Source organism: Anabrus simplex, chromosome 3 (genome assembly GCF_040414725.1).
Source record: "Anabrus simplex isolate iqAnaSimp1 chromosome 3, ASM4041472v1, whole genome shotgun sequence".
In the NCBI taxonomy this organism is placed as follows: domain Eukaryota; kingdom Metazoa; phylum Arthropoda; class Insecta; order Orthoptera; family Tettigoniidae; genus Anabrus; species Anabrus simplex.
In genome coordinates, this window is record NC_090267.1 from 309,406,620 (window position 1) to 309,427,013 (window position 20,394).

Sequence of the window (20,394 nt, forward strand, 5' to 3'; positions counted from 1 at the left end):
GAGATAAATTCCTGAAACCGAAGATGGTAAACTGAAACAATGAATTGCTCCCCTTCTCCCCCCATCTATCACTTTCTTTACCGTGCTGCATTTTTGCACAGTAGGAAGACAAAGTTAACTGGTTGGAATCTCGAACACTAAGTTTCAGTAATTATTCTAGATGTAGTTTTCCTCGTTCTATTCACAAGCATTCCAGAAAAATGCTCTGATCGCACGTCAGTGAACTGTAACCCATTACTGGGCCTTATTTATTGTGGGGTCCGGCTCCATGGCTAAATGGTTAGTGTGCTAGCCTTTGGTCACAGGGGTCCCGGGTTCGATTCCTGGCAGGGTCGGGAATTTTAACCATTATTGGTTAATTTCGGTGGCACGGGGGATGGGTGTATGTGTCGTCTTCATCATCATTTCATCCTCATCACGACGTGCAGGTCACCTGCGGGAGTCAACTCAAAATACCTGCACCTGTCCTCGGACACTCACGGCACTAAAAGCCATACACTGGGCAGTTGGCCGTGCGCGTAGAGGCGCGCGGCTGTGAGCTTGCATCCGGGAGATAGTAGGTTCGAATCCCACTATCGGCAGCCCTGAAGATGGTTTTCCGTGTTTTCCCATTTTCACACCAGGCAAATGCTGGGGCTGTACCTTAATTAAGGCCACGGCCGCTTCCTTCCAACTCCTAGGTCTTTCCTATCCCATCGTCGCCATAAGACCTATCTGTGTCGGTGCGACGTAAAGCCCCTAGCCAAAAAAAAAAGCCATACGCCATTTCATTTCATTTATTGTGGGAGAAAAGTTGTTGATACTATCTTTCGATAACATGCCTTAGAAAGAGCACTACTTATCATTCAGACCGTAGACTGCGTTTTAATAAATACTGCATAATAATTTAAATGTTGGTCTTGAGTCACACCAAGGCAACATGCCGGAATTTCACTACGCAGGAGGTTCTCTAAAGTACCAGCATATCTACAGAGAAGGTCTTCTTTATTCAAGAATTTGTAACTACTGATCCACTGTATCAGAATTCTTCTCATAATTTGGAACCCAAGACACGAGTGTTTATACAGATCTGCATACAGTCAGTCTCTTAAGGCCTCGATATGTGTTTGGTAATCGGTTTCAACCATTTGTGTATGTGTGGTACTTGCATAAGTGTCATTACTGTATCTATATTGCTAAGTGCAGCTGTACTAAACATGAGCTACTGTAGGCATTTTGCGTCGATGAGTGTGGAAATTGTTAAGGAGTCTGCCGAAATTTACAATGGCCGAAGTCCAAACCAAAATATAAGTGTTTAAACTTTTGATATTTGATGTTGATAGTGCACAGTGATATGCACATGTTGTAGGCAGATTCTTTCCAAAATCACGAATTCGTAGAAAAAATAAAAATCCTCGGCCTGTTCCCAGTCATTCTACCAGGTCAGGAATAGAGTGAATGAAGCCCATCTCACGGCGAGGATATATACACGGAGAAAAGAAACCTGTCCCACCTCCGCTTTGCCTAGCAAAAAACAGACATGGAGTGACCGGGATTTGAACCACGCAACCCAGCGATGAGAGGCCTGCGCGCTGCAGTCTAAGCGACGGAGAATCTTCACGAATTCATAGAATAAGCCTCAAAATATTATTTGCATATTTACTTCAAGGTACTCCCTCTCTTCTTGATAATACCAGAAGTACCAAGCAAGTTGACCATGCGATTTGGGTCGCGTAGCCGTGAGCTTACATTCGGCAGTTGGCGGGTTCGAATTCCACCGTCGGCATCCCTAAAGATGGTTCTCCGTGGTTACCCATTTTCACATCAGGAAAACGTTGGGGCTGTACCTTGATTAAGACCACCTGCTTTCCCAATCCTAGTCATTTTCCATCTCTGCGTCAGCAGAAGACCTTCGATGAGTTTGTGCGACGTTGAACCACTAGCAAGAATGTATATACGAGATGTAAGTCCACGTACCATTTAAATATTACTTTGCGAAATACGCTGAATAAACTAGTCCGACGTTCGAAACACGCCTATCGAGGGTTGTAATAATCTTGCATATTCTTTTCCTTAAGGCATTTAATTTTTAGTTCACTCATTCATTCGTTCATTCATCTTGAGTAATATTATCAAGGTCAGTCTTGGGAGGTCAAGACACGAATGTTACTTTCAGAGCCGCTATACTGAGTATTTTTTTTTTTTTTTTTTTTGCTTTACGTCGCACCGACACAGATAGGTCTTATGACGACGATGGGACAGGGAAGGGCTAGGAGTGGGAAGGAAGCGGCCGTGGCCTTAATTAAGGTACAGCCCCAGCATTTGCCTGGTGTGAAAATGGGAAACCACGGAAAACCATCTTCAGGGCTGCCGACAGTGGGATTCGAACCTACTATCTCCCGAATACTGGATACTGGCCGCACTTAAGCGACTGCAGCTATCGAGCTCGGTATATTGAGTATTTAAGCGAGCGTAACTAAAGGCAAATGTATTCGAATTTAGAGGATAGAGGAACCAAACATTGAAATAAAAATAAACAACTATTCTTCATGTATATATAACTGTAATACACTTCAATTACATGAATACATCCACAGATATTTGAATGGCAAGATAATTAACGAAACCTGACTTTCATGTTTTGAGAAACAAGAATCATCATAAGTGCTCATGTATACTCTTTTACTTCCTCACAACTTGGTCTTACTGTGTTTCTTACTAATATCATCTTTCAAAATACCTAATCCAATTGAAAGAAACATAGAAAACTGGACTGTCCTTCTGTTACATTATCATTACATGAAATATTGAACTTAAAGTACTAAATGACAGTTGTAGTAAATTACTTTAAGTATTTCCTTTGTTAAGAAAGTAGTTAACGGTACTGCGTTTCTGAGAGGTTACACCAGCATGTTGACAAGCATTGAATACCTCCTGAGTTAAGTGAATTATATTATGATTGCTAACGGTTGTTATCCATTTATGTGGCCATATCTTAGGGTTCAAAGGCGAAAATACTCTTCACCTATACAACAAGGGTAATGTTTTAAGTTAATCTAACTAGTTTATAGAAAACCCATGCAGCTAAATAGTACAAAGTAGTGGCGGTGGTACCGAGCTCGATAGCTGCAGTCGCTTAAGTGCGGCCAGTATCCAGTATTCGGGAGATAGTGGGTTCGAATCCCACTGTCGGCAGCCCTGAAGATGGTTTTCCGTAGTTTCCCATTTTCACACCAGGCAAATGATGGAGCTGTACCTTAACTAAGGCCACGGCTGCGTCCTTCCCAGTCCTAGCCCTTTCCTCTCCCATCGTCGCCATAAGACCTATCTGTGTCGATGCGACGTAAAGCCAATAGCAAAAAAAAAAGTGGTGGTGGTGATTGTTTTAAGAGAAAGTACAACTGGACAACCATCCATTTATTAATACTAATCAGAGAAAAAAGTGGAAGGGATCGGACACTTTTCTCGAAAAATGAAGTTATCGGCCAGAGAAAGACAAAGACCACGAAGTTCGTGAAAATGAGACTCCCTGGCTTCGAGGTCGGGAAAGAACAAGGGTTGAGCAAGGGAGAAAAAGTGAGGAGCCTGGCACAAGTAAGTGAAAAAATGCCAGGACTCAGCTAAGGACCTCGTACGCCAACCCACGCTCCCAAGTTAAGAGTCACGCGGTCACCTTTTAGTCGCCTCTCATGACAGGGGAATAAGTTACCGTATGCCTTACGTTGCACGCTGTTTTATTTATTAACTGCATTATTTACAAACGGCTACCGCTCAGATCATACATAACAGAAGGATATCCAAAGATATGTAATTCCTGGAAAGTAGCGTCTTTAACTGTTCTTTTTCGAATCCCCAACATCTTTCCCACCCTGGTCAACCTCCAGAGCTATGATCATCTGAAGAGGCCTGAGAAAGCGAGCGAGCGCCGTCCATCTTGGAGAGCACAATTGTCCGGGCGTGTTCATCTCGTCTATGATGTAACTCCACGGCATGACGTGGTCGGTGATCTTCCTGCAAAAGGACTATGTCTCCTACTCTGACGACAGGGAGTGTCGTACTTGGTGGAAGTTTTGCAGTTGCAGCAGGTACTCTTTACTCCATCGTTTCCAGAAATGATCCGCCAGTTGCTGCTGGAGCCTGAATTATTTCATGGGAGAGCTTGCCTGGGGTTCAGGCTCAGAAGGTAGTGCAGTGAGTTGTCCGCCGACAAGGAAATGAACTGGAGTAAGAACATTCATGTCGTCATCCTTAGTCAGTGGTCTAGAGTTCAGTGCGGCTTCTATAGATGTCAGTACCGTCTGCAAACTGTCTTGATCTACTGAGGATCGTCCCGAGCCTTCCTTAGACATCGCTTGGTGGAGCCGGTCATCCTTTCCCACCAGCCTACCCACCAAGCCGCGCGTGGTCCAATGAACTTCCATACGATGCTACGCTGTAGTAGATACTGGTGAGTCTTTGCATGCGAGATCATTGTCCATAGTCCTGATAGTTCTCTGTTTGCACACTGAAACATCTGGGCGTTGTCAGAGTAGATAGCGAGCGGAATGCCACGTCTTGTCACAAACCTCGGTAGTGTCTATATAAACTCATCGGTGCTGAGATCTCGGTATAATTCTAAATGAAGCGCTCTGGTCGTCGCACATGTGAAGTGGACACTGTAGCATTTTGTGTGTGGCGTGCGCTTTCTTTACGTATAATGGTCGGGCAAAATCGATACCTGTTACCGCGAATGCCTTCTGTGGAATGACTCGCTGCGGTGGAAGCTGTGCCTTAATTGCTTGTCCAGCGATGCTTCGGGCTATTTTGCAAGGTAAGCAGCGGTATCGGGTCTTCTCAGTGGCACGGCGTGCTCGTAGTATCCAGAAGTTCGTTCGGAGTTCTGACAGAAGTATTCTCACTCCCAGAAGATGGAGGCGAATGTGCGTGAACCTAATCAGCAATTGCGTAAACTAGTATTCGCCATCAATATTTATTGGATGACCCTGCTCGTGGGTAAGTTCTGCATTTTCTAGTCGCCTAAGAAGCCACAGGATTCTATTTTCCAGAAAATAATTGTAGCAACGTAGTTTGGATCCTTCTGGCTGATACAGGTGTCGGAGCTGCCATAGCCGCTGGCAATCAAGAAGAAAATGGAATTTGGGCTCTCTTAGTTATAGCAGCCAATACTACTATAGTACTAATTAACATTATAATAAAAGAATCCTTACCAAAATCCAAATAGTACACATAATTTCAACTCCCATATGCTATTATTCACGCAATAGCCATAAGTATTCTCCTGGAATGGTGCGCGCGTTGGTTTGTTGCTCTTTCAATTCAGCAGGAAAGCAGTCGATTTGGGTGGCCTATATACAGTAGTTGCGAGAGTTCCTTAGCAGTAAGTTCTCCAGTTTATGGTCTTTGTGACAAAGAACAAGTGCTAGGAGAAGTACCCAAGCAGTGACACGCAAAAGGCGTACGTAAGAACTGAATATTGTGCAGTTAATTATGGATAACGGCAAATCCACGTGGAGGACCTGTTGGACAGTATTCTTCGTATCTGGCCGTACTTCAGTTCACTACACTTCACAATCGTATTGTCGTGTAATACAGCGCAATACCTGTTTTCTCGTGAGTATATGGTCCTATATTGAACTGAAATGTTCCCGAGTTTCAGCATCAAAATAAATGTTGTGAATAGATGGGGAATAAGTTAGCTCACCGTATACCCTACGTTGCACTCTGTTTTATTTATTTGACTACATTATTTACAAATGGCCACCGCTCAGATCATACATAACAGAAGGATATCCAAAGGTATGTCACTCCTGGAAAATAGCGTCTTTATCTGTTCATTTCGAATCCCCAATACCGAGGATGTATTCTACAGCCCTTACAAAATGGTACAAAGCCGGCATCTGTATTACGTTCATATCAACATGATCATAATTTGCTGGGCTACAGTCTTTAGTTAACGTTTGACAAGAAAAAAAAGTCAAGATCATACTCACAAAAATAAGGAGGAGGCCAAGAAGAAGAAGAAGACCGAGCAAGTGGCTGTGCGGTTTGGCTCAAGTAGCTATCAACTTGCCTTCGGGAAATAGTGGGTTCAAACCCCACTTTCGACAGCCCTGAAGATGGTTTTCCCTGGTTTCCCATTTTCACACCTGGCAAATGCTGAGGCTATTCCTCAATAAGGCCAAGTGTTTCCTTCCCACCCCTAGCCCTTTTCTATCCCATCGTCTACCTGTGTCGGTGCGACGTACAGCAGATTGTAACAAAATAATAAATCTTAGGCGTTATGTTAATATTGGGCTACAGTTTTCATTCGATTCGTATGTTTCACCTTTATAGGAGTGGTAGATAACTGCGAACCAATTTGTATACCTTTCATAATCTTTACCCCCTGTGGGTAGGGGTGGTAGAATAACACCTACGGTATCAACTGCCTGTCGTGAGAGGTGACGAAAACGGTCCCCAGGGCCTCTTAATTTTGAAGAGCGCGCTGGCGACCACGGGGACCTTAGCGGATTCCTGGACTTTTTGTTCACTCTTGTCAGCTTCCTTACTGTATTTCCCTTTGGTCGCTGATTCGGAAAAGCTAACACCAATAATATTACTATTATTACCTTCATTACTTCCTTTTAAAAAATATCTTTGTTTGGAAGGTTTCCTAGAATATTTTAAAGGGATGGATTAGGAATATTTTTGGGATGGAATTCCACTTGAGAGATTCCGTCCATCTACATTCTTCTGTTCAAACTGCGATACATCAAAATTATGTCACAAGAAAATACACAATGGAACTCATAAATAAATAAATAAATAAATAAATAAATAAATAAATAAATAAATAAATAACCGTTCGTATAAACATATTATTCTTCACGAATAACTTCAATGTAATAACTTACTCACCTAGAACAAGATTGAATTATGTGTAGATTGCCATTTATCACGCATCCAATTTTGTACCGTACCAACTGAGCTCACCATTACTTATCACGGGAAAGCGAAACTCTTTAATCCCGCCAGTTGACTTATTCTGGCAATTTGGTGTAACGCAGTATTCCGTTTTACTTAAAAATTCAAATATATTTTACATTATCACATCGGGCTCTCCCACATCATAACGACGCTTAAGACTCAATATGGTCGTCATCTCAAAGGATTGCGGAAGCGTGTCCAGACCTTCCTAGACTGACCTTGATATTATAACGAAGGAATGTTTGCCTTCTTGAATGGGTGTTCTTGGAATTATGGAACAACTTGGAAACTTCTTTCACCATACGAACCGTTATAATTTCCAGATAGAATATTTCATAAATTCATGTCGTTATTATATTCCAGGTTCTGTTAATTCCAATAAACTATAACAACGGTTTACATGTTTACTGTGCCGACTATGACAACAGAGATATTAATAAATTACGATTTTTGTTGTTAAGTCCATATCAACGCCGAGCCACGAGAAAATGGGTCAACAGAATTTAACGAATTTATAGAGCCGGGGATCAGAAACTACGGTCGAAGATATAAAAAATTTATTCACCCTGGATGAAATGATAGTTTAGGGAAGGCTCTTAAAATTTAATGTTTAAATGCTTATGTTATTAGTCCCATCGAAAAATATTACATGACAAAAGTTATACAGAATACGATTTCCAATCATTTATAATTTATTCAGTTTTACCGTACCGACTACGATAAAAGTGGTCTTTCAGAGTGGGAAGAAAACTAAATGTGAAGGCCTACAGTATCGAAAACTAATAAAATTGATCAACAATACATTTACTAGTGTTTGTTGTGATATTCTTTGATTCTTATGCTTCCACTCATCTCCGATAGATGGGGTTACTGCTGCGTACCGAGTATAACAGCCTGTCTGAATATTGGTGGGAAATAGCTTTGGAGTTATAAAATTTTCTTCTTTAATATACCATTCCTCTGGTTCATACATTTTCTGATACTGCTGGTACGTAACACACTGGTTTATCATAGTATTCCAGCTATTCGATCCCTACTCTGACACGCTGATTGGAATGATTAGTGTGCACACTTAACGGAATAATGGCAAAGGGTCTCTTATGACCTTGCCTAGAATTACAATTTCAGTCTATTCCAAATGATAGCACCACTATTCACTGAATAACTCAAAATTCAACCCTGAAAAGAGCCGTTTCTTAAGTAAATCTTTTTCTACTTCACTTGTTAAATTCTACATTCATTTTATTCATTTTATTGCACATTAGCAGCTTCGAGGAAAAATTTGCCACCAGATCAGATAGTATAGTCAATTGAAATTTTCCGACTCATCGGTTACTCCTATTAAACAGATGAGTAAAATGGCACAGTTTTTGCCCTGGGACTCCACACTATTCGCCCCCTCCCCCTTCAACCCGCGGAAATTAAAGAGTGTTCACGGCTGACGGCTGTCCGTGGCCTGGTCGTTCTATCTCTGGAACTTTGGACTGTCAGATCGGCAGCGTAATACTGTTCGTTAAAAGTTAGAAACTATGTGGTATTTTATTCGGTCGAGTATTTCATATGATAGCAATGCTTTTAATCGCGACGTTCCTACTGGCCTCATTGTAACGACCAATGTTGATTTTAGTTGGGAAAACCACTAAGACAGTCTTTCTGAGCATGTAAAAAGGCAGGTGGAGAGTGAGTGTCTACCATTATAATGAATACTCTCCAACTTCATTGTGACTGATGGTAGGCAAGAGGGCCTACCATTACAATGAAAATTCCCTAACCCAGTCTTCACATAAGAAAATACGTTTGATGATTTCCCCGTCACGTTTCTAGGGTAACGTTAAGAGCTATGCAATTTAATACAATCTTACTCACAAGGTGTACACTACCTAACCTAGAATTCTATATACAATGTAGAATTCCGTAGCGAAGCACGGGTACATCAGCTAGTTGAACATATAATTGAATCAGTCATTCAAGAAAGGGCACTTGTCCAGAAATGTAACTTTTCAGGAGGAAGCAAAAAAACTGTTTGAAAAGAGAGTCTTGCTATTTACATTAAAAGAATGTGTTTCAACCATTACTGTTGATGGTTGTGGCTAGGTAAAGATGAAGACCTTTATGGAAATTCGCAGATTAAAAAAAATGGATATGTGCCCTTTCTATAATGATGGCTGAATTAAAATAAGTTTTACAGCAAATAACATTCTTTACTCAAATAATTTGAACACACTATGTCGTCGTTCTACAATAATAACCATTTGAATGATGACAGTCAGTCAAAGTCATCTTCAGTCACACGAAAAGTTGGCCACGCAAGTATTTCGTTAAAAAAAGTCTTTGTACTTCCCCAGAATGTACACTTATAGATGCTTTTGGGTCACTCATCTTGTTCCCATCAATAGGAATTGGTTCTTCGTTGGCTAGTTCGTTAGGAAGCTGGACGTTGCTGTCTAGTTTCAAACGGAAGGTGTGTTCAATAAGGCTGTTTATTAACTGTTTTGCCCATTCGATTTCTGGATTTTTGGCACAGTAAAGGAAGTGCATGAATGATACTGGATGGAAACAAATTTTCTAATTGGTAGGTTCTCCCATTTCTCGAGATTCATCCGACAGTCCTCCCCTCTTATAAAATTTCGACCACCATGTAGTAAAGTTCTTATGCGTTTTACAGCCACCAGAATACTCAGAAACTGCATTAACAGATGCCATAATCTTTGTAATCAAAGTTAGTAAACAAGTAAGTATACTCAGCTGTCTGACCAAAATGGAGGCAACTGTTCCTTCCTATGAATTAAGCAAAGCATTAATTCAAGAAAGGGCACTTCTCCAGTGATATGTGCTCTTAAATGACTTCCAAACCACACACAAATAAACCTTAAATATCAGCATGTTACTGGTTTGTTAAGTGTTGTTCCTTTTCTAAAAAGGTGCGCCAAGACGAGAAGAACGTTGATTTGCAATTTTTAAAATTTTTGAACATGTGCCCTTTCTTAAATGACTGATTCATATTTATATTATTTACAGTTTTAGCCAACGACGGCCGCGTTTCGAATTTTTGGTATCCTTGAAAAAAATATTTACATGACTGTCGTTCGGATTCCACGTAAACTTACGGGGTCCCGTGACTGTGATCACGATATGAAGTCACGTAAAACTGAAACCTTCCTGGTCTGCCCACTCGGAAGCGATTCGTGAGCGATTCACAGTTGACAAGGCAGACATGTCCCATTACATCGATATCCTGGTGCATGGGCGGGTATATATGACTCTCGTACGCGTGCATATCGGGTGTCATTGCCTTGCACACGTCCCTAGCATAATCACTGCCTGTCTCTTTCCCTACTTGCGCAGACAACCGTCCTGCTCTTTCAGCATTTAGACTTTCACCTTTCTTCAAAATGTTTTCTTTCCCTATCGTGCTTACATTTATTCTGCAAGGCTTCCGTCATTAAATATGTAAACAATGTTGGGTAGGACCACTAGAAATACAAAATTAAGAGATAAATTTAAAGGCTCAATATCACCTCAATATCAAGTTGAGAGAGAATACAAGATGGTTCCTCAATTTTCCAAAGTTCGAGTAAGTTCTTAAGACTTGAGTGAGAATTTGTATTAAGAAATAAAAGTTACATTGCGAAAGAAATTTGAAACCTTCCCCTCGAGCTAGCTTTCAAAGACTATCACATCATTATGCAGAATCTGCCATTACCTTGAGCTGGTGGACCTCCCGAAGATGGACGAGGGAGCCCTTTTCCTCTGTTTCCGCTAAGAACACACTCAAAACCTCTAGATTGGAGCGACCACAAAGACAACATGGCCCGAAAGGTTCCAGGTTTTATAGCGGAGAGGAAGGTTCAAGTTTCCTCTGGGTCGAAACCCTGACACACCACAATTCATATTGGTTAATTTAATAAATACAAAAATATTCTCATTGGTTACTTAAATAAATGTACAATATTTCTAATTGGCCAACATATTAAGTTGGCGGGAAGACATAGAAGTGTTGATAACGTCTGAATACCAAAAACAAACTATAAACAATTCAGTTTAGGAAACCTTGACACACAAAATTACTTTGAAAATGAATAGTTCATTCTCACACCAGAGGGCGCATCTAAGTTGATTGTAGAGACATCTGTCGAAAAATATCCAAACTTCTTGTATCAAAAAGTTTTTTTTTTGCTAGATGCTTTACGTCGCACCGACACAGAGAGGTCTTATAGCGACGTTGGGGCAGGGAAGGGCTAGGAGTGGGAAGGAAGCGGCCGTGGCCTTAATTAAGGCACAGCCCCAGCATTTGCCTGGTGTGAAAATGGGAAACCACGGGAAACCATTTTCAGGGCTGCCGACAGTGGGGTTCGAACCTACTATCTCCCGAATACTGGATACTGGCCGCACTTAAGCGACTGCAGCCATCGAGCTCGGTATCAAAAAGTTTGACGAGCAAGTTCTAGATGGCCTTGTCAAAGGAGCTTAATTTAAATGCACGGGGCGGGTGTGCCTGCGGTACAAAAGAATTACTTCGATATCTTGCGCCTTTGTAATTTTATCAGCTGCTTTTGTTAGCCAATCATATCGCTATCGTGTTTACATTCTTTTCTACCAGGCTTCCGTCTTGGCTTGAGAGCCATGCCGAGAAATGAGCATCAAACATTAACACACCATAAGTTTCAACCATTGCCACCGTAACGTGCTTGTTATGGTGCAAGCCTATCAGCAGGGAGATACTTTTTCAAATCCTCCTCTGGAGAAGTTTATTTCTTCTATTGGCGCTCTCAAGTCGGCCATAAGCCACGTGCAGATTATAGCAACACCGCCTCGCAAAGCCCATCTGAAGTCGTCCACGAAGTGATATGATTGTCTAACTTCAGCAACTGATAAAATAGCAACGGTGTGAGATATCTAATTATCTTTTCACAATTATTTATCAGCACGACAAACCCTCTAACGCCCATATATCCAGTTCACGTTCTTTACGACCATCCTGTATATACTGTACCATTATACTGAGCGGTGAGAATGGATATTTAACGCAGTAATAATTTTGCAGTAGGGCGCCGCTTGTGAGGGCGTGATGCTATACAGAGCGCGGGAATCGAGAAGGTGATTTCCCGAGGCAAGGCGTGGTCATGTGTGACGAAGAAAGAATATGTGAGGAAGAGAGAAAGAGAGATGGGATTTTGTCTGGGGGAGAGACATGCCATCTTAACAGAGATTTTCAGCGGGAACAGACAGGCTCACCACGCTATGGAAATTGAGTCGTAATTCCTATATTTGAAGGTTTTACAGGAAAGTAATAGGATGGAAATCGGTGCCAGAATTTTCCGAAGCCATAGATACCTCAAAGTCTATTAATATATAATCGAATAAATAACTACGTGGGAGGCCGACTGCCGTGAGAAAATGTTTCGAGACCACATGCCAATCTCAAGTTGTTTCCCGGGACTTCCCAGCGAGTCGCGTGGGTTCCTGGATTCTATAAGAGCAGAGAAAGGTGGAAGGAGGTGTTTCAGTCCATGATAAGACCGCTGTACGTGCACGTCGCGTTTCTGCTGATACTCGCGCCAGAAACCTTTGTTTAAGACAAAGATTGTGAATAATAAGTGTTGTGGCGATAATTTGATTTAATAGCTCCGAGATTTGTAAAGTTCCCGGTAGCAATTTAAGTGAAGGACAATATGTAGACATATGCGGTGAGACCGACGAGTGTTTAGTATTTGACGCAAAGTGTGCTACCTATGTAGACTTTCATTATGAGGTGATGAGAGAGGAGTAGCGACGGGTACAAAAATAAAAATAAAATACCCGTAACAATAAGCTAGGATAGTTGGTATTATTCCGGTCAGAGGTAGAAGGCTAGATTAGTGGAGTGGAGTCAGTTTCGAGATTCCAGATATCCAGTATTGATTCCCATGTCAAAGGGAGTAAATAGATCGGGAGGTGCTGTGCTGTGAATAAACTAAGTATTTCATTTTAGTGAAGAGCGGTGAGGTGTGCAGGAGACTGGTGTTACGAACTGCCGTCCACGACCCCAAGAAGAAGACCAACGGGCTACCCAGGCAGAAGAAGACATCATGAACGTGGTACGCTGGAAGACGGGACCTAAGGGATCGATCTGGGACAACGCTGCCGCCATGACTGCTTAAGCATCCACAGTCAACCCGGACGGTGAGGAAGAGGTCTCCAAGATGATAGATAAGTGAACAACAATTAATATATATATGTGTAGGGTTGGGGGGTTGTTATGCAGAAATACGGTGATTAATTTGTAAATATAGTAAGGAATAGGGTTACGGCCCATTAGGCCATTTATTAAGGTATTTCCTTTATATAATTTAGGGTAAGGCATATACATTTTATTTTATTGTTTATAGTAAGCAAGGATTAAGGTAGTTTAAATGATAGTGTGACTGTACACATAGTCGTAGGGAAGCTTATGTACGAGCTTAAATCAACGTTTCTTAGTGCCCGGCATCAGTCGATATCTGCTTGTAATTATAGGTTGTTATGATAGAGTACCCTTATGTTGGGAAGGGAATCTGTCTGCATAATGTAGAGCACGCATGCGGCCTGGATTTAATTGTTTACTTCATGTTTATATTGAGTTGGATTGTCTGTGAGTGTAATGAAAATACACCGTAGGCTATGTCACGTATATTTGCGACCCCTCATACTCTGCCAAGTAAGGGATTGAACCCTAGACTTGAGGGTCGATAGGAACACGTCGCATTGGGCTGACGGCGAGATGGATGTGTATAACAATGTGTATTACTCCAGATGGTATAATCGAGACCCAGGGCGGTCTGTCACGGACTTTGGATAGTGCAGACACGTATGTGATTTCCTCACTCATTTATTTGTGGCGATCTTCGTCATGTGTCGAGACAAGGTCGAGGTAGAGCAGAGCTCCGCATGTTTGAAACTAGGCTATGTTTTTATTTTTGTTGTGCGAGGGTGTGTTTCACGGCCCCATGTCTCGGAGGTCGTTTCCCCTGCTTGCACAGCAGGGAGCCTCGCAGCCATTTTTAAATAGACAGAAGGGGTGGGGAGGAATTCCTTCTCGCAGGCGAGATAGGCATGCGAAGGAGGCTTCGTTTCATTCATCCTTTCTTTTTCTCTTACTTTCTTTATTTTGTTGTAAATGGCGATGCGTTAAGTAGAACCTGGGCACTAAGAAAACTCGCTTAATCAGTACATGTTGGAAATATAACGTTTGTTTTAATGGACCTTGGTTCTTATCCATAAAAAGGTATATTTTTCATGCGAGATTAGATAGGATATGCCTGTAGTTATAGGTTCAAACTTACTATCTTTGTTGTGTGCACTTTCTCAAATATGTGTGGGGACCTTTTGTTTGTGACTTTATTTCTGCAGGACAATTTCTCACCCTGGCATCATATACTTTATGTGTAGGTACAGCGAGGCTGTTCCGAGTAAGGACACATTTGTTTCCCGTGTTCACTTATCGATTCTCCGCACGACATTAACCAGCTAGTGTATATTTTTTTGATGTTTATCTTTGGATTTATGATATGAGCCTTTTGGGCATCCATTTTAGCACTATTAGTGCAATCAATTGTAATATAAAAGAAAGGAAATGTTGATTTAAGAATACACAACTTTTGCTCAAAATGTCAGTAGGTGCGTTTGTGTTCCTCATTTCGTAAGCATACGTATAGAACAATTATTTTTTTTACCTCCCTACTCTCGTTCACAAGAACCCTGTAAACGACCTTTTCCTGCCGACTGCAGTTGGGCTGGCGCATTCATCAAATAACAGGTAAGAAGGTAAGATCGACCTTGCAGTGTTGTTTATGCCCTATAGGGTACATATAAAATGGCTCCCAATGGCGTGTGGCGAGTGTATCGTGAGGGGGGGATAATAATATCGACGGTGACGTACTAATCTGCTTTAGTTGTGTGTGACGAGAGTATTAGATGCAGACGCTACGAATATCCAAGTTAGGATACAAAACGTGGCTGAATGTGTGTGGTTCATTAATTACGAGTTTTCTTGGATAAATGAGGAACCAGGACAGAGAAGCTAGAGTTTGGCATTGAATCTGTCCGAATCTTAGCGCATATTTAGTAATGGCGAATATAGGTACAGGAGATTGTTGTCAAATATAATGATAAGCTTATTGGTCTTTGTGAGGATGATTTCTTTCAGATAAACCATTTTTACCAGATTATACCGTTATTTCGGTTAAATTAAACAACGTGTTATTTGCATTTGTTCAAAATTTGTCATTTTTGTGGTTCATATGTGAAGTGACAGAGCATAAGTTGATGGATAGAAATTTAATGAAACGTGGAGTTATAATGTCGTGCGGAGAAAGACCCCAGATTTCTCTCCGGAAGGGTTGGCGTATTCTCATTGTAATAAATGTCTCTGACGTTAGAAAGTTTTCGGGAGTTATTGATGGAGGAGTTAGGACAAGTCAAAGCGCAGATCGCTGAAGTCAGGGAAGAGCAGAAAGTGGAGTTAAAGGCTCAGATGGCCGAGGTAGAAACACAGATAGCCGCTGTAAAGTCGCAGGTTATTGACGTAAGTGAAAAACAGATGAGTAAATTTTAGGAGCAGAAAGTCGAGTTAGAGACTCAGGTAGCTGCGATAAAATCACAGGTTATTGACGTAAGTGAAAAACAGATAAATAAAACTGAGGAGCAGTTAATAGGACTAGAAGCCCGTACGAAAGAACAATTAACGGCTTTAGAAGAGCACACGAATGCTAAATTAGACCGGTTAATGGCGGACAATCAGCAGACGCAGACGCGGCTCGGAAAATTGAGTGAGAAATTAGAGAATGTACGCAATTGCTGTCGGAAAAATACAGAGGAGTTGAAGAGGCAAGTGTCAAACTTGAAAGAGGAAACAGGAGAGCAAGTCGTTGCACTAAAGAAGGCAGTTGAAGTGTTAGAAGAAAGGACGATGACTAATGAAAGTACAATTGAAGGGACTAAGGCAGAGGTGGCTAGTTTGAAAGCTCGGGTAGAACAAAATGAGATGAAGATAACTGCCAGGACGTCAGGATCGGAACTACCAGCAGGTCAGAAAGTTGAAAATACACACCCCAGCTACATGGCTAGTTTGTAGAACGCAGAGAACACTGTTGAGGTAGAAAGGCAAGGCGAAGCGACCCTAGCTTCTCAGATAACCAACGAGGGGGAGAACAGCGCCAGTATGTCTGAGACGACTAAGGCAGCAGCGAGGACAGATGAAGGTGACAGCCTCCAAGGAGCAGAATTGGAAGGGAAGTTGAAGGCCGACAGAGTTGATTTAAGGCGTGAAGGAAGTCCAGCTGAACAGCGTACCCAACAAATGACGGCAGACTTGAAAGCGAATCCAAATCGACCCACACTACACAAAAATGCCAGCCGACGGAAGAAAAAGAAGAAAGGTCTGCAACTTACGATGAAAGAATGTTACTCTAAATCGTACCGAGGCACGAGTAAGAAGATGAGACAGCAAAGAAGAGATAGGCGGCTCTATAGAAGAAGAAGCAGATGGCTACTGGTACCGCGCGCGAGACGTAGGACCAAATTACGGAACAAGAAAGGCCGATATTATTATGGGAATTCCGGTAGAAAGCGGAAGAAGAAAAAGGGAACGGTGAACTCTAAGCTCAAGAAAAGGAAGCCACGGATGTTAAATTATAGCCCTTGTCATGAATTGCTAAAGGATAAATGGAAGAGAAATTAGACCAAGAGTAATGGGATCGAGGCTAAGTTGTATCATATGTAACAAAATTTTTCTAGATATAATTTCCTGTACTATATAATTGAATGCAAGAAACTTAGAAATTACTCCAACATGAGACTGCTACCAGAGAGGGAGAAGAGGACGATGAAGTAGAAGAAGAAGAAGAAGAAGAAGAAGACGTGGTAGGAGCAGACGAATCAATGGAGACGCGAGATGCTGGAATTGGAGACCTCAACCACAATCCGAGTGAAGTATCCCTAAATGTAGGAAAGGTAGAAGAAGTTTCGCCGCAGAGCAGCGCAATAATAGGAAGGGCTGCTGTGGAGTGCAATGAATGTTCGGGGAATCATAGAAAATTCTTGGCTTTGTTGGATGCCTACTACGGAGTGAGGAAGGAGCGTGAGGAACTACTGGAGCAAGTTCCGGAAGAACTACAGGATGGCTCGGAATGAAAGAATAGGCAACGCGAGCGTTAAATATCAGACGCAAAGAAAAATACAAAAAAATAAGATTTTTTCATATTTTTCTTTGGTGTGTAGGGAGGCAAATGTACCATTATACTGAGCGGTGAGAATGGATATTTAACGCAGTAATAATTTTGCAGTAGGGCGCCGCTTGTGAGGGCGTGATGCTATACAGAGCGCGGGAATCGAGAAGGTGATTTCCCGAGGCAAGGCGTGGTCATGTGTGACGAAGAAAGAATATGTGAGGAAGAGAGAAAGAGAGATGGGATTTTGTCTGGGGGAGAGACATGCCATCTTAACAGAGATTTTCAGCGGGAACAGACAGGCTCACCACGCTATGGAAATTGAGTCGTAATTCCTATATTTGAAGGTTTTACAGGAAAGTAATAGGATGGAAATCGGTGCCAGAATTTTCCGAAGCCATAGATACCTCAAAGTCTATTAATATATAATCGAATAAATAACTACGTAGGAGGCCGACTGCCGTGAGAAAATGTTTCGAGGCCACATGCCAATCTCAAGTTGTTTCCCGGGACTTCCCAGCGAGTCGCGTGGGTTCCTGGATTCTATAAGAGCAGAGAAAGGTGGAAGGAGGTGTTTCAGTCCATGATAAGACCGCTGTACGTGCACGTCGCGTTTCTGCTGATACTCGCGCCAGAAACCTTTGTTTAAGACAAAGATTGTGAATAATAAGTGTTGTGGCGATAATTTGATTTAATAGCTCCGAGATTTGTAAAGTTCCCGGTAGCAATTTAAGTGAAGAACAATATGTAGACATATGCGGTGAGACCGACGAGTGTTTAGTATTTGACGCAAAGTGTGCTACCTATGTAGACTTTCATTATGAGGTGATGAGAGAGGAGTAGCGACGGGTACAAAAATAAAAATAAAATACCCGTAACAATAAGCTAGGATAGTTGGTATTATTCCGGTCAGAGGTAGAAGGCTAGATTAGTGGAGTGGAGTCAGTTTCGAGATTCCAGATATCCAGTATTGATTCCCATGTCAAAGGGAGTAAATAGATCGGGAGGTGCTGTGCTGTGAATAAACTAAGTATTTCATTTTAGTGAAGAGCGGTGAGGTGTGCAGGAGACTGGTGTTACGAACTGCCGTCCACGACCCCAAGAAGAAGACCAACGGGCTACCCAGGCAGAAGAAGACATCATGAACGTGGTACGCTGGAAGACGGGACCTAAGGGATCGATCTGGGACAACGCTGCCGCCATGACTGCTTAAGCATCCACAGTCAACCCGGACGGTGAGGAAGAGGTCTCCAAGATGATAGATAAGTGAACAACAATTAATATATATATGTGTAGGGTTGGGGGGTTGTTATGCAGAAATACGGTGATTAATTTGTAAATATAGTAAGGAATAGGGTTACGGCCCATTAGGCCATTTATTAAGGTATTTCCTTTATATAATTTAGGGTAAGGCATATACATTTTATTTTATTGTTTATAGTAAGCAAGGATTAAGGTAGTTTAAATGATAGTGTGACTGTACACATAGTCGTAGGGAAGCTTATGTACGAGCTTAAATCAACGTTTCTTAGTGCCCGGCATCAGTCGATATCTGCTTGTAATTATAGGTTGTTATGATAGAGTACCCTTATGTTGGGAAGGGAATCTGTCTGCATAATGTAGAGCACGCATGCGGCCTGGATTTAATTGTTTACTTCATGTTTATATTGAGTTGGATTGTCTGTGAGTGTAATGAAAATACACCGTAGGCTATGTCACGTATATTTGCGACCCCTCATACTCTGCCAAGTAAGGGATTGAACCCTAGACTTGAGGGTCGATAGGAACACGTCGCATTGGGCTGACGGCGAGATGGATGTGTATAACAATGTGTATTACTCCAGATGGTATAATCGAGACCCAGGGCGGTCTGTCACGGACTTTGGATAGTGCAGACACGTATGTGATTTCCTCACTCATTTATTTGTGGCGATCTTCGTCATGTGTCGAGACAAGGTCGAGGTAGAGCAGAGCTCCGCATGTTTGAAACTAGGCTATGTTTTTATTTTTGTTGTGCGAGGGTGTGTTTCACGGCCCCATGTCTCGGAGGTCGTTTCCCCTGCTTGCACAGCAGGGAGCCTCGCAGCCATTTTTAAATAGACAGAAGGGGTGGGGAGGAATTCCTTCTCGCAGGCGAGATAGGCATGCGAAGGAGGCTTCGTTTCATTCATCCTTTCTTTTTCTCTTACTTTCTTTATTTTGTTGTAAATGGCGATGCGTTAAGTAGAACCTGGGCACTAAGAAAACTCGCTTAATCAGTACATGTTGGAAATATAACGTTTGTTTTAATGGACCTTGGTTCTTATCCATAAAAAGGTATATTTTTCATGCGAGATTAGATAGGATATGCCTGTAGTTATAGGTTCAAACTTACTATCTTTGTTGTGTGCACTTTCTCAAATATGTGTGGGGACCTTTTGTTTGTGACTTTATTTCTGCAGGACAATTTCTCACCCTGGCATCATATACTTTATGTGTAGGTACAGCGAGGCTGTTCCGAGTAAGGACACATTTGTTTCCCGTGTTCACTTATCGATTCTCCGCACGACATTAACCAGCTAGTGTATATTTTTTTGATGTTTATCTTTGGATTTATGATATGAGCCTTTTGGGCATCCATTTTAGCACTATTAGTGCAATCAATTGTAATATAAAAGAAAGGAAATGTTGATTTAAGAATACACAACTTTTGCTCAAAATGTCAGTAGGTGCGTTTGTGTTCCTCATTTCGTAAGCATACGTATAGAACAATTATTTTTTTTACCTCCCTACTCTCGTTCACAAGAACCCTGTAAACGACCTTTTCCTGCCGACTGCAGTTGGGCTGGCGCATTCATCAAATAACAGGTAAGAAGGTAAGATCGACCTTGCAGTGTTGTTTATGCCCTATAGGGTACATATAAAATGGCTCCCAATGGCGTGTGGCGAGTGTATCGTGAGGGGGGGATAATAATATCGACGGTGACGTACTAATCTGCTTTAGTTGTGTGTGACGAGAGTATTAGATGCAGACGCTACGAATATCCAAGTTAGGATACAAAACGTGGCTGAATGTGTGTGGTTCATTAATTACGAGTTTTCTTGGATAAATGAGGAACCAGGACAGAGAAGCTAGAGTTTGGCATTGAATCTGTCCGAATCTTAGCGCATATTTAGTAATGGCGAATATAGGTACAGGAGATTGTTGTCAAATATAATGATAAGCTTATTGGTCTTTGTGAGGATGATTTCTTTCAGATAAACCATTTTTACCAGATTATACCGT